Raw genomic sequence first — 15,341 nt, 5'->3', positions numbered from 1 at the left:
GTTTTATAACTAGTTTTAGTTTTAGTTATTTAAGTGTCTGGCGAATGCAGAGCGACATTTGTAGCCGCCCAGCAACATAAATTGTTTGCCACCTACACATCTAACTAACATACTTTATCAAATTCTATGCTGTTCGCTATTTGTCTTAAATACTCTACACAAAATATATTGCTTGGGTATACTAAGCTGTTACAAAAACATTAATATAAATCTTGCAGTTTTTTAATATATTGTATTACATATATGTATGTGATGCTGCTCACTCGTAGCCCATTGCAGCATTTCGTTTGCTGCAGCCACAAATGTCACGCTGAATATGTCGCAAGTGCTTCATGTGCTTTTGTGCTATCCAAATTGTCATCTTTGGCTTGCCAGACTATCTGACAATTTGAGCTCAGCAGCAGCAACGACACACTAAACTCAAAAGAAGCTGCAGCAGCAGCAGCAGCAACAAAATGCTGTCAAGTGAGCTGCAGTGCAGCTCAGCACTTGAAGCACAGCAAGAGCAGCTCGAGTTGAGTATCGCTTTTGGGGATTAGCCGAGAAGATGTGGCACAGTAAATGCTGCCAACGGCGATTCTATTTCAATTTACAAGCGGTAAGTTTATTAAAGCCTTAGCCAGATTGATTTTCGATTAGTACATGACTTAATTGTTTAACATGTCGTGCTCATTACGCTGAGTGCACTTTATAATTACTAAAGCTTAAATCACTGCACAGCACACAGACTGAACACACAATGCGTATGCTTAATTTTGTCTATTTAACATTTATTTGCTATTTATTATGTTTACGCCAATATAAGAATTGCATTGAACTACATCATGTTGTTTGAAAATTTATGATTGCTGTCTCAGAGTTTATGAGTTAAATGGTTTTTATCACTTGAACAGCATATTAGAGTTATATTGTTTGAAGCGTTTATTGCGCACATAAATTTTGAGACCAAAGCCAACAACTGCAAGTGGGTTTACACATGGCTCGATTAATGCTGAGTTATGACGCTAAATGGCATTGCTTATACTATAAAGCATTTAATTTTAATTAGTTTGCGCAAAAAGCATCCATCAACTAAGCCACATTGTTTGCCTAACTAGCACGTGCACAGCGCCTGGGAAAAATATTCACCAATAGCTGCTTCGATTGTTTGCCATCTCGCTCGCCCACAGCCCACAGCCCAAGCTGCTGCTGCTGCTGTTGTCTCTGCATATCAAATTTGGTCCGCTTGCCTATTTACCTCAAGCATTGTAAACGTGTCTAGTACTATTTACCAATGTATGCGCACATACCCTTCAGTACAGCTTGAAGAATTTGGAGAATTAACGCAAGCTAATTCTAAAGTATAGTATAAATCATTTCAACATTCGAATTACAGGCATAAGAAACAAGGCATGAACTGACTTTCAGCAAGTTTTCTCCTTAGTATGGGCAGTAACTGGAGACTAGTAGTCAGTGAAGTTACCAGTGAGTCGTACTCGAGGGCACATGTGCTTGGCATGCCTTTGTATATTTGCATAGGCAAGCGTTTCCCATGCATGGCCACTGGGGCATTGCAATTGAGTTTTGCATATGGCCACAGCGTAAGCAATATGAATTTAGCTACAAACACATACATAACATAAGTATATATTTGCTTTTTATACAATTGGGAATTTGCTTATTTGATTTTGTGCATAAAAATGTTAAACGGGCATAAACGATTTTTTTTATTAAGCGCCATACGTTTTTATCCAAAATTCATGTGCGCATGGAAAATATTTAAATAAGATTATCTTAAAGGCAATGTAACGTTTTCATAACAGGCTAAAAAATATTTCTATATTACTTATGTTATAAAAGCTAAGTATATGCGCGTTAAATGTTTTCTATTGGTATTTTTAAAGAGTTGCATTTGTCTTTGTAAATTCTTTACAAAATACGCGTAGAATTGCAAATTATTATGATTAGCTTATTTGTTGGAGGCGCTCAAACAAAAATGGAACTCACACTATGTGTGTTTAAACTTTAATCTGCACGATATGATTTTTAATCAGTGTAGAGCTGAAACATATTTATAGTCATGTGACCTAATGGCACAATTGTTTCACACACACACACACACACACACATATATATATGTAAATATGTGCACACTTAAATCGGTAACAGTTTTTCACACACACACACACAAGGACCCCAAAAAGCAGAAAAACAACAAGGTGAGAGAAAAATTCAGACGTGCGAAAATGTAACACAAAAAACATAAAACTGCTCGTAAATATATCTACAGTGGAGAGTGGACAGTGTAGAGAGCTGTGATATGCTTTGTTTAATGAAAATGGTTTACTGGCCCAGGCACTTGCATTAAATTACAGTTTAAGGCATATGCATCTCTTTGGCATACAAAGCTTGTTTGATTACAAATTTTTGAATATTGTATTGTCACAGTTTCTAAAAGCATAAACAAGACTGTTAGTTTGTAGCACTTGTTTGCTGTCGCTTGTATCTTCTTCTTTTTTATTCTTTCTCTGTGTGTGTGTGTGCTTGTTTATTTTGTGCGCTGTGTTTTGTATGCAAATGTTTGAGCTCTGCTGGACAAAGTTGAGTAGCAGCAATAGCGGCAAGGGGTCAGGCGTACGCACACGTGTGCACACAACACACGCACACACACACAAACCCACACGCATTCATATGTTGCAGTAATATGCAAATATTTGAATGAACATTTTTTGACTTGACCTGTCACACTGTGCCTTTGTCTGTGTCTGTGTGGCACGAGGCATGCAACAATTCACACACTTTTGTTTTGTTTTGTTTGTTTTGCTCATCGTTAAAGCTTTGCTTCACACTTGTTGTAAACAAAAACAAGCATTGCCCTTTAAGGCATAGATATTGCATTTGGATGCCTTTTAAATTTGTTTTCGGCTCACGCTGCGTATGCGCCATTTACAGCCAACTCGAATAGCGCGAATAGTTGCAGCATCCTTTGGTCAAAGCTAAGCTCCAATTGCGCACAGCAAGCAGTCAAGTCATCAGCAGCAAAACCAAAACAACTTGACTTGACTACGACAACAAGTTACTTTCAGCACTTCAGACAGCAGCACTGAAATCGATCTGCTAAGTGAGTTGGCCAAGACTCTTGGCATTTGGCCTTGCCAGCTCCAGTCTGCTTGTTTTTGCCGCTACAATGACAGCGGCAATTGAATTTGCTCACTGAGTGCCTTAGCTGATGAATGAGAATGCATGGGAGAGAGAGAGAGAGGAAGAGAGAAAAGTGTAGAAAGTAGTAAAGATTTTTTGATGCTTAGTTAGTTATTTGTTGGGTGCAGAGACGAAGTTGCCTCTTGGCAGCAAACTGCACATTAGACAGCTCAATGAAGCAAACCAAGTGGGTGCAAGTGCCAGGGGGCGATGAGGGAAGCTTTACTATATCACCTTGTATTGTAATAGAATTCTATGAACTGGCAAAGCCAAAGCCAGAGAGAGACTTGTGCTCCAAGGGCTTTGACGTATATGAGCCGAAGTCTGAAGCTAGGATTTGTTGCTAAGCAATAAGAACAACAATAACAGATGCAATCAAGCTTAAAATCAATGCGCTTTGCTTGCCTTTTGCTGTGGCTTCTTTTATTCTACAAGTGCCAATTGGCTTGTAACCATACAATTGATTAAGAAGTGCGCTCAAACCTGAAAAGAAAGACTTAGAAAAAACAGCAGAAACTTAAGGAATTAAGGAATTTATTGTATTTGTGTAAAGCTGGCACAAATCAAGTATAAAACTTTTATTTTATATTAAATACATTCATGTCTGAGCACTGGCCTGAGTCCAAATAGCCACGCATGACTGTCTGTCTTTAAATCTGTCTGTATCTTAGCAACTCTCAGAGCTGCAGATACCAAAGCTTGTCAAATTCTTCGCATATTACGTTTGTTTTTGAATTTTAATGTATTGCTCTTCTTGCTCCCACTAAATCAAGAAAAACTTTAGCAGACAATAAACAGGCGTTAGTAAAGAAAACAGTAGCGTATGACAAGCGGAGCTGCAGCAAGTTTTTTGCACTTAATAAAATTTTGCACTTGCTCATCCAACTTTTAATTTGGCCATTCAAGCTAATATTAATCTTTAACAACTAGTCTGCTTTTCAATGTATTCATTGAGCTGAAACCTTTGAGCTTGTGATTTCTATTTAATATAAAACAGGCATGGGCATCAACAGTTATTCATTTAGGGGGAAGAATTTTTTAAAATTATAATTATAATTTTCATTGTTATGGCTCGGCGCCTAACAATGTCATGGAAGCCAACCGAATGCGCTTTGAAACTTTACTTTCAATACTTTTCGTCAATCCTTGCAACGAATGTTGAGTCTGTTGAACACTCCCAATCTATAAATTTATCAAATTTAAAAAAAAAAACATAATTTTAAATAACTTTTTAAATTTTTAATTTTAAATATTTTCTATAATCTTTTTCTTTTATCGTCGACTGTTCATAGTTGACATTAAATAAATAAAATAAATAAATAAATATAATATGAATATATTCATCGATCTTTTTTAAATCCAATTTGCAGGCTACAATATGTGGAAATTACTGTTTGCGTATTTAATGTGAGTGATTGGGGGAAAGAAATGTCAGCAGCAGTATTACAATTTTTCAGATTTTTTACTCAAATAAACATTATCTAGGGGTCTGTGTTCCTCCTTCCTTTTAGCTGGCTACGCCCATGACGAAAGCACACTCAATTTGCTAGCGTTCACTCTACTTTTTGCGTATGTGTCTAATCTATATTTAAAATATGAATCCGCTTTGGCTGTTTGCTACATGGAGCGAACGCTGGCCAAACCGATTACTGCAAATGCTCAAGCTCTGTCTTTTTGGCTTGCTTCACATTGCTTTGGTATTGCTATGCTATGCAGTTATTTGACCATCACTTAGTTACTGTCCTACTTCGCCTCTAGCCCCTGGCGCTCGCACTGGCACTCGCAGTGTCTGTCTGTGCATGTGGGCCATCAGTTTTGCTTGAGTTCCACCATGAATAACTGGCTGGGGCGTTGCGCCTTGCATACCAAATTGAGAAAGCAGGACCTCAAGAAATGTATCTTGGGCCGAGCGGAAACCACACACCAAATGCTGCTACAACTGCTGGCCATTTGTCTAGCTGGCCTGCTAGACTGCTTTGCTGCTTGCTGCTTGCTGCGGAAGTCGCATTCGCACACTTGTCGCTCATAACTTCAACTTCAGGTGAGCCAAAAATAAAAAAAAAACAACCGAGAGCACAGTCGAAAGGCGAAAACTTGCAGCAGTTTTTTGCGCACTTTTGGGTCAAATGCAATTTAAGCGATGAACATTTTCGTGCAGCAAACAAAAAACGACAAGAAATAGCCAAGAAAATGTGCTGAAAGGCAGACAAAAAACGTAACCCAAAGCGGCGGAGCATTTGAGCCTTCTTTTTATCGAGCTGGCGGACAAAGCTGGAGCAAAGCAAATTTATAAAGCCCAAGCAGGCAACCAAACAACCAGGGTATGGGTGTAAGTGTGGGGGGGTGACTAGATAATGGTGTCTTGGCAGTGCTGCTGGTGCTGCTGTTGCCTTTTTTCGGCTGTCGTTGCTGCCCGTTGTACAAAGTGGAAAATGTGGTTAAAAACCGCAATACGAAATAAATTACTTTTTCTGCTTTGAGTTGCAGCACGAAGGCTGCTGTCGTGGCTACTTTTTGCATTGCAGCTTGAAATTGAAAGCTTCCGTTAGCCCAACCCCAGCTCTTGCCCCAAACCGTTGCACACAATGTCCAGTGCGCACACCATTAAACCACCACCCACGCTCCAGACTGCGACTGAGACTCAGAGCCAGCGAGCATTAGGCCGCGTTCGCCATTGCTCGCTTCCGTTTCCGCTGCCGCTGCCGGCCGCAGCCGCAGCCGCAATGCGGCCCCTCTCATTGTCTCAGCGCACAATGCGACCCAATTTTTGGTCAACTTAAAGCGCGCTTAAAGGTCCCTGCCGTATGTCTGTTTGTCCGACTGTCTCTTTGCGGCCTATTTGCCAGTTGGCGACTGCTTTTGACCTCAAAGCGCCGCTGGCGGCCTAATTTGAATTATGGCCATCAAAAAGTGACTAAACTTGTTACAGCTGCTGGCTCAGCGCCAGTGTCAGCGCATATGTTTTAGTTAAAGTTAAAGCTTTATACAAAACGAGTGTCTATAAAGCCGAATTGCATTATAGGCAAATGAAAACTGTTTAGAGAAGCGCAACAATGTTCGAGAACGTCGCATTAAAGGGAAATAGCTTCAACTGTGCAACTTCAATTACAATTACCATGACTTCTCCTATTGCCCGTCTTAACAACGTAGCACAAGCGTCGACTGTCGACGCTGGACAGTCGACAGTTTTCTATAACAATTGTTGACTGGCCAATGGCGTGGCCCATTGTAGTCCTTTGACTGCGCTTGTGCCATTTATTTGCCGTTTGCATTCAACGAGCTGATGAATGGCCATTAGAAGTAAGCACAACGCTCTACGAGATTACCTTAAGTATGCGGCAATTGCACAAGCTGCCGCTGCTCTCTGCTACGGAGTGATAAAAATGAAAAAAAATCTTCTATACGCACCGCTCTTAGCTGCTGCTGCTGCTGCTGTCTTGCTCTAATTTATGCGCCAGAGTCGTCGTCTCGAAGAATTATCAGGCTACTAGCAAATTTATGGGCCACAAACAAAAGACAGCTGCCGACTCGCACTATGCTGATATATTAGTTTGATATTTTTAGCATGACTAGTAGCTCCCAAATGGCTACCAAATAAACTCAAAATTGATGATGCGCAAATAGCAAACGTTGACAATAATTTTGCAGCTTTTTGTGCAATTCGCTGAGCAGCAGCAGAAAGTTTTGCCCGTCAAATACCCTAGAAGAAGCTCAGCTGACGCGTTGAGGCTTAGCTCGAATTTGTATTTATGGTGCAGCCGCTTACATACACGCATTTATCATAATCGAAGTTTTATATGTACGGCATGAGCAAGAGAGGGGGCACTTTGGGGAGTGCAGTAGTCGCAGCGTCTGCCATTTGTTTCCATTTTGCGTTAACGTCAGCAGGCTGAGCGCGTTGGAACAAAAGGCAAGGCAAAAGTTTTCGTTTTACTGGCAACGCAGCGAAAAGTAGGCAAAGCGGAAGTGCAAGTGGCGCTGCATTGACATTTCCGGTTCACAGCGCAGCGGCAGCAGCAGCAGCAGAAGCAGGAGCAGCAACTTGCTAAACTTTTCGCCAGTTGGCTATAGCCCGAGGCTGCTGACAAGCAATGCAAAGGCAACAAAACTGCAACAAGCAAGAATAAAAAAAATCACAAGGAAGAAACATAAAGCAAAGCATGACAAGTATTAGTTTGGCTTATAATTTTTACGCGCCAGGATATTAGATTTATGGCACACTTTCTTCTATTTATTTTCAATTTAAAGATCGATTTACGCGCCGCTTGTGCGCTTCTGTCTTAAGCTGCTGACGCTGCTCAAGCATTTAATGAAGCAGTCAAATCTCAGACTGAAATCTTTTTTTGCACACTTCCTTTATGCACTCTCGACTAGCGACTCATGCTCATGCTTGTTATTTTTTTTGCCAGCCAGTGCAGTTTTTCATGGTCTGTTTTGCGCTCATGCTCATTTGATTTTTGCTTCTTGCGTTTATTTTATAAATAAAAAATGCTTAATACGCTGAAAAACGAAAAAAGAAGAGCAAGCAAAAAATAATAACGCTGCTTTGCGGCTTTTTGTTTTTGCCAGCGCCAACTGCAGATAAAGTTCGTCCTTGAAGCCAATACTCAAACTTATATACATATATATATCGCATGTATGCATGTGTGTGTTGTAAAGTTTGCTAAAGACTCGGCAAGCTGTGTTTCATTTTCAATTTTATAGCCAAGGCAGCGTATACTTAATAACTAAATGAGGCTTACTTTGCAATTATTTGTTTAGTTTATTTTGTTTAAATTGGCAAAATTGCCACTTAAAGCCGACACAACATGCAACAAGTGGCACAACTGTTTATTCTTCGCTCGTTTGGCAATTCAAAGAACTTATTGCTGGCTGCGTGCTGTTGATTTGTATTTGAATGGTTCGCGCTTTAATTTATGCAAATCTTATGCTGCGCGTGGCTCGGTCCACAATTTGCCGCCACTCAACATGCGGCAAGCAACAGTCAGTTTCTGCTCCACAACAATGGCTGCCAAGTGGCAAGCGTCTTTGTGTCTGCGCTCTTCTAATTTGTTGCAATTTTCAACTCAACTCCAAATAATGTAAGGAACAGAATAATAATAAAAAGAGAATGAAATTTGCTGTTTACTCTGCGCTCATATTTTGGTGCGTTTGCTTTGTTTGCTCAAGTTGCCACCGCACAAAAGTTTTTAAGTTGAAATTATGCAAAACTTGTTGGCTGCCTGGCAGAGAGAGCGCTGTTTTGAAATATTATTACGCATACGACGCGTACACACACACACGTTGCGTACCTGCAGGCAGCCTGGCAGCAGCAGCAGCAGCGCTGCATGTGGCACAAACTTTTGCACATGCAACATGCAGTGCAAGCGCCTGAAATATGCCACAAGTAAGTTCTATGCAATTTTTTCATTCGTGTTACACAAATGAGAAATAAAATAAAAAGTTGGCACGCGTACCCGCAATTCAATTTGGCCTTTAGACGAGTTATAAAGTACAAGCTGTAAAGACGAAAAAGAAGCTGCACGAAATTTCAAGCATAATTTGATTGCTTAATTAAAAGAAACTTTTGCGCTTAAATCTAAAACATTGAGTTGCCCGATTTATGCAAATGAGTGCCTGACAAACTCAATATGCTAAGGGAGTCCCTAAAAAGAAATTCATGTTTGCTTGGCAATTCAGCGGCATTTAGTCTCGTTTGGCTGCCTTGCTTTGTTTTTAGTTAATTGTTATTGTTTTTTATGCAAGCAAGCGCTTTTTTTTTTTTTGCTTTTTTCTGTTGCGAGATTGAAAGATATGATGCTAAGTGCTTAAATCTTGCTTTATAACATTTTAATGGCGCCGCTTCAAGTTGGAGAATGTCATAAAATTTTCAACAAGTATTGCTGCCTGCCTGGCCAAGGACCACGTCGTTTGTCGTTCGGCGATAAGCGCCATAAAGCACTTAAAATGCTTTATTTTCATTTTGTCGCTACAAAGCAATTTTATTAGCTTTAGAAAATTACAACAAAGTTGAAGTTGGAGCTGGAGTTCAGTTGAGTTGAAGCGCGCAGCTGCAACAAAAATTATGATGACTTTTTAATTAAGCCAACGCAAAGGCAACAATAAGCGCACAACAACCCACAACAATAACAACACCAACAACAACAATGGAAGCTAAATTTATGCAGCTTCCAAACCCAAGCCTTTCATTACTTGTCTGCTGCTGGCTGACTGCGCTGACAGTTGACAGTTGCCATTTGCTAAACTGTCTATCTGTTGTTGTTGCTATTGGCAATGCGCAAATGCACAAAACGAGTGCTGGCCAAGCAGACCAAGAGCAGAGACAAACAGTCACTGGACCATGCCACAAGTCAAACAATTGACTAGCTCTTGCTCTTGCTACTTCAAATGCATATTCGCAGTGGCAGTTACAGATATAGTTACAAAATAGTACACTGGCTGCGTGTTAGATAATGCTGGCAGCCTTCATTGTCCTTGGGCCTTGGTCGGTCGCTGCCACTGCCACTGCCACTGCCCCTGCAACTGTTAAATCCCAGATAGACACTCCTGGCAATGCCAACCAACAACAGCAAGATCAACAATAACAACAATCGCTGTAAATATGTATATATATCTATAGCCAAGCCAACGCAGACGCGACGCGCACAATAACAATAGCCAAAGCCACCGAGCTGCCAACAGCATTGAGTTCTCTACCACAGCTCACTGTGCCTTCCTCTCTCTCTCTCTGTCTCTTTCTCTGTCTATCTATTTATTTTTTTGTGCCTCAGCCAAATGTTAACATTTTGTTGTCCATTAAAGCGGCTCCAAGTCTCCCGCTGGCTTGTCATTAATTCACAACAGTTTAAGCCACACAAAAAATGTGGTCAACTGTCAAGTGCCTAACAGAATTTTAGGCCTCGACTTAAATTTTATTTATTTGCCATTTGATAGAAATCCGTTGCAGCGCATACAAAAGTCCGTACAAACCTTAATATTATTTACAATTGCAGTCAGTCTGGCAACATTTTGTTACGGAATTTATAATCGCATTGCCATTCATAATGCAGTTTTACGGCGTTTGTATATATAATCCCAGTACTCTCAACTAAATGCAAAGGAGATTTTCAAACAAGCTTTGTGCTAACAATTCACTAATAGAAAATGGTTTACAGCTTCTCCGACAGTTGGGCCGGCAGAAATAGTCGCTGGGGTAAAATAAAATACATGGAAAGGAATATTTTGCAGACAGCGGTGCGGTATAAGTCCTCGCGGAGATATGTCCTTTGAAAACAAAATCATTTCCGCTCGGATATTCATTTAAAAAAGTTTATTTTTATGTACTAAGCGTATAATGCGGATGACAATGGGTTGCTTGCATAATCTTAACAGATGTTGATTAACTCAACATTAACATGAGCTTAACAGTCGTAAGCTAAGAGATGTAAGTTTGGAAATCGTAATAACCAGAAAAAAAACGAAGACTTGATATAATTTAAAATACTATATTTAAATCGTAGTAAATATAAATACTTATTTTGTTTTTATTTGTATTGCATCTTAAGCTTCAATTGGTGTCGCAGCTTGCATATTTTAACATCAAATAGAATAATATGTTGTCAAATGCCACAGGTGAACAAAGTTTTCTAGATTCTGCTTTGTACTTTATTAAATTTCAATTTAAAGAGATGTTGAAAATACGAAATGTGAAATTGAAATATTCCTTCTGAATAAGAAGCATATTAAACTGCCTATGGCAAAACAGGAGTTTGCCTTTCATAGCGCTCGTCCACCTTTATTGGCGAATGACTGTTCAAACCTGTATGCAATAGCTGCAATTAATGAACTAGTTTCGAAAAGGTTGGCAATTGACGAATGAATGTTGATAATTCATTGCAAAGGCAGAGAAATATGTAGAATCTATTGCAGCTTATCAATTTGTCAAAGATTCATCAGCTCAATATTAATCACCAGCAAAGCTGCAGTTGGTCACAATTATAATGAACAGATATTTGTTAATTTGTTGCACATCAAATTGAAGCCTCAACGAGCGTGCATATAAATGAACATTTGAGAGCACACCCACACGCAGCTGAAATGCTTTTTCGTCCAAATGATTGTCATCCGCTCAAACATGGCGTATGCGCAATTTTAAATTAAAATGCAATCCGTTTTAGTGCGCCTACAAAGCTAAATGCAGTTTTAGAACATTGCATTGTGCTTTGCTTTTGCAGCGCACAAATTATTCATTATTCAAATTCGTCAACGAGCCGAGCCACATAGAAATTGCGAGTCCACGCTGCGTATGGATAATAAACTTTGTATGCAATTAAAATGCACATAGCTGGCTACGACAGCCACAAAATTATGCAACAATAATGTTTGATAGTTTATTACAGCACACATGCCGCTTTCAGCCTGCTAGTCTTAGCCTGCTTTATGTAAAATACAAATGGGAACACACACTTTGTTAATTTTCATGAAATTAAATTCACACTTGCACGCGGGTAGCTCCAATAGTTTCCAACAAAGCGTATATGTTACGATGGAAAATAATGCGAAACTCGCTGTCGCTGTCGCTTTCGCTTTTTGTGGCTTACTGCTTATGTATGCCACACATTTGTAAGCGCATAGTATGAAATAATTATAATCTTGTGCGTGCTTTGATTTTGCAACACTTGACAATTTAGTTTGAAATACAAAATGGCTTACTGCTCTGCTTTGTATGCATATAAATCTTGGCTGAATTACTTGTGGCTGCAATTAAGCAACTCCCAAAGCAACAGTTAGCGAGTGTGAAATCAAACTTCAAAGCTAGTTGAGTACGCGCGTCGTATGCGCAATAACTTTTCATTTAGTTTGCGAGTATAGTTAATTAAAGTGTGTCTGTAAGATAATTTAACTTACTTTCTTTTTTTCATTTTCTTTTTCGTGTTCTTTGTTTGCTGTTGCTTTCGCTACTTTATTATTCATGTATTTGCCATGCGCTGCATGTGTTTATGTAATTGCGTTTTTATTAAAAATTCATTTACTTCTAAATCCAATTAAATTTCTAATTAATATGCGCCGCATATGGCTATAAGAGCGTAAACATACAATAGCAACAGCTGTAAGTACACACACACCCACGCATGCCCAACAACACTGCCACTTAACTGAGCTCAAAGTTAGCTTGCAAAGTTTATAAATCTGTGCTAAAAACGCCAGCAAACTTGGCTTTAAGCATGGCTTTAACTTGTCATATTTGTCCTACACAAAAGCGTTTAGTAGCGCATAATCGTTCTTGGCTAAATTTTCACCGAAAATTTCGCAACGCAGAATTTGGAAATTGACGTCACAACCACTTGACCTTTGCCTATGTTCGTTGGCTTAGGTAATTTTGTGGCTTACTCGCATGCATTAAAAACTGCTTAGTTGGCGAACCCAAATGGCGGTTGGGAAACTTTGGGGTGGCAAAGCCAACAAACTAATATGCTGCGTTCATGAGTGTGTTTGTGTGTGTTGGTGTGTGTGTGTGTGTATATGTGGGTTGTTGACATAAAAATTACGCGCATGAAAGTCAACTTGGTAAATGAGCTAAATAAACAAACCATAAGCGCTGCGCGTGTGTATGGGGAGAATGGGATAGAGACAGTGGTTAGCAAAATTAAATTAGTTGCATGATATATCACAAAGCGCTGTAAGTGTGTGCTATATTGTCAGTTAAGTTGAAGCTAGTTAAAGCTCAGCGCTTTGTTCGGCACTTGCAGAGGCTTGAATGCTGCATAAACTTGTCACACTGTGCTCTGTTTACTTTGCTTACAATTGCTATACTCTAAACTGTTTATTCAAAGAGCTAATGCGTCGTTATATATTTAAATTGTTAACAATATTAAAAAGAGCAAATTGTGCTCAGCTTACGCGGGCTAAAAATAAATATTTAAACTTTTCATTGCATATTGATCAACTGCTTGATATACTTTAAGACTTTCGATTTTTATTTATGCAGCCGAATGAGCATAAAAGCCAGCTATATTTCAGTTAATATTATGAGAGCTATGCCATATGGCATATCAAACCGCTTTCAGACTTACTTAAAAAAACAGCAGGGACACACCGACGCTGCACAACTCTGTACAGCAGCAGATTGAATATAATCGACTTAATGGAGTTAACCTACTTTTGCCTGTAGACTGTGCACTTTTTGTGCAGAGTCTGGAAATCATAACTGATATGCTAATGTGCACATTTTTATGTTTATTTTTTCAATCATACGCTTTCGCACTTGTTTTCTAAAAAATAAAAGTTTATTTAACAGTAAACGCTTGTTAAAATTAACACTTTGTATAACATAGCTGTGCATATCGTTACCCTTTAGTTATATTCACCCGCTTAGTCCTTGCAGCAGCAGTAAAAACGCAATGCAAAAGTGTTTTATTTATTATTTGTTGTATTTTTTTGTATTCTGGTTTGCAGCTAAAACTTTAAGCTCTTAAGCGCTTCATTTTTTTCTGTGCGTTGGCATTATAATGCTTTTATTATATATTTACTTTTTGCGCATTTATTTATTATGCGCCGGGCGATAAAAACATATTTAATGCCAAACCATGAAACGCATTTATGTAACTGCAATTTATCTCTTTTTAGTTGAAAACAATTTTAAGCTGATTGCCATTGGCACTGGCCACTGATGTTAGATACCTCAATAAGATAGGCCAAAAATAAATACACATGGTATTGTATTGGAAGCTGTGTTGTGTTTTTGCGTTTTGCCACAAAGGCTTCAACAAATTGTTGAGAGAGATTTGCAAATTTATGCGCATTATTAAATAAATATTCTTTTGAAATTGCGCCAATTAGTGTAGCATTAAATCAATTTGTTGCATTTTCAAATAAAGTTCACTGAGCGACGACATTTAAATGTGTGTGTGTGTGTGTGTCCCGAAATGCAATTGTAAAAACGGCTGGCACTAATTGCAGTTACCAAACGACCCATGCAACTGACAGTTGTCAGGTCATAAAGCATTCGTAAAAAGATAAATAATGCCACAAAAATCAAATGAATTCAGCGCGCACAGGTGCATATTACCGGGCACTTTTTTAAAATGCGCACTGCATAAATAAATGCAAAGTGCATATAAACGCACACACACAATGACAAAAAGTTCAAACAAATCAGCGCACAAGTCCTGCCAGAGGCGACACAGAGTTGCCATAAAATCATGTAAAAACTATAGCATATTTTTGTGCGCCAGTCAAGTGTCTCATGTGCTGTGCTGGGCTGCGCACTTGTGTTGTGATTTTTTGTGCAAACAAAATAGTGCCAAAAATTTTTTGTTGTTTTTATGGAGAAAACAAATATTATAGTGATGGACGCTCGCTTTGATTTGTTGATTGTGTCAATTGGCAATGGCGTAAAAAATATTTGTATATGTTTGATTTTATTGATTGCCCTCTGCAGACACCACATTCATCCATGTGGTTACACCAACTAAACATCTATCGTTATTGGGCTTTAGTTTTCCCCCTTTTTTTTTGGCATTTGAAAAGCCATTAAAACAAGCAATGGTGGTTTTTTTTTGATTGATTACGAACTGTGTCAGCTGGTTAAAGCGTACTGCCATGTACTGGAAATTCAAATGATCCTGAAGCCAATCGAAAATCACCTGATTCCTCTTCAAGAACTTAGTTTACAACTGATATAAACTGTAATGTACTTAAAGTTTCCAAATTCTGCAGGTTCTGCTTTTCCTACGATTTGATTTGAGAGATTTCTGTGACATCCCTGTGACATCAGAAAATGTGATAACTTTCCTCACAAACTCTGCACTAAATAAATATTTGCTCACATCTTAAACAAATATTGTTTGTGTACGGCTTTAAATTAAATGAATTATTTCGTATCGATATGAAAGCCAATTAGCAAAAAGGCAACAAAGAAATCATTGGAATTTTGGCATAACTACAATAATAATATGCGTGTAACGTAAATTTTATCTTTCAATTAATGTTGTGCAATGCAATCAATAAATTGCAATTACGCCAAACTCAAATTAAATTCGCAATAAACGTTAGAGATAGCACTTCCGCATCCGTTCGATTAACACGCATTTCCGGCGTACATATTTTAGCGAGAGAGTGAGGAGAGTGAGGAGAGTGAGTGGGAGAGCAAAAAGCAAACAGCTTATTTTTCACTTGTTGTT

The sequence above is a fragment of the Drosophila busckii genome, chromosome 3L, assembly GCF_011750605.1.
Source record: "Drosophila busckii strain San Diego stock center, stock number 13000-0081.31 chromosome 3L, ASM1175060v1, whole genome shotgun sequence".
Lineage (NCBI taxonomy): Eukaryota > Metazoa > Arthropoda > Insecta > Diptera > Drosophilidae > Drosophila > Drosophila busckii.
The sequence above is the reverse complement of the archived record's forward strand: the minus strand, read 5'-3'. Positions refer to the sequence as shown.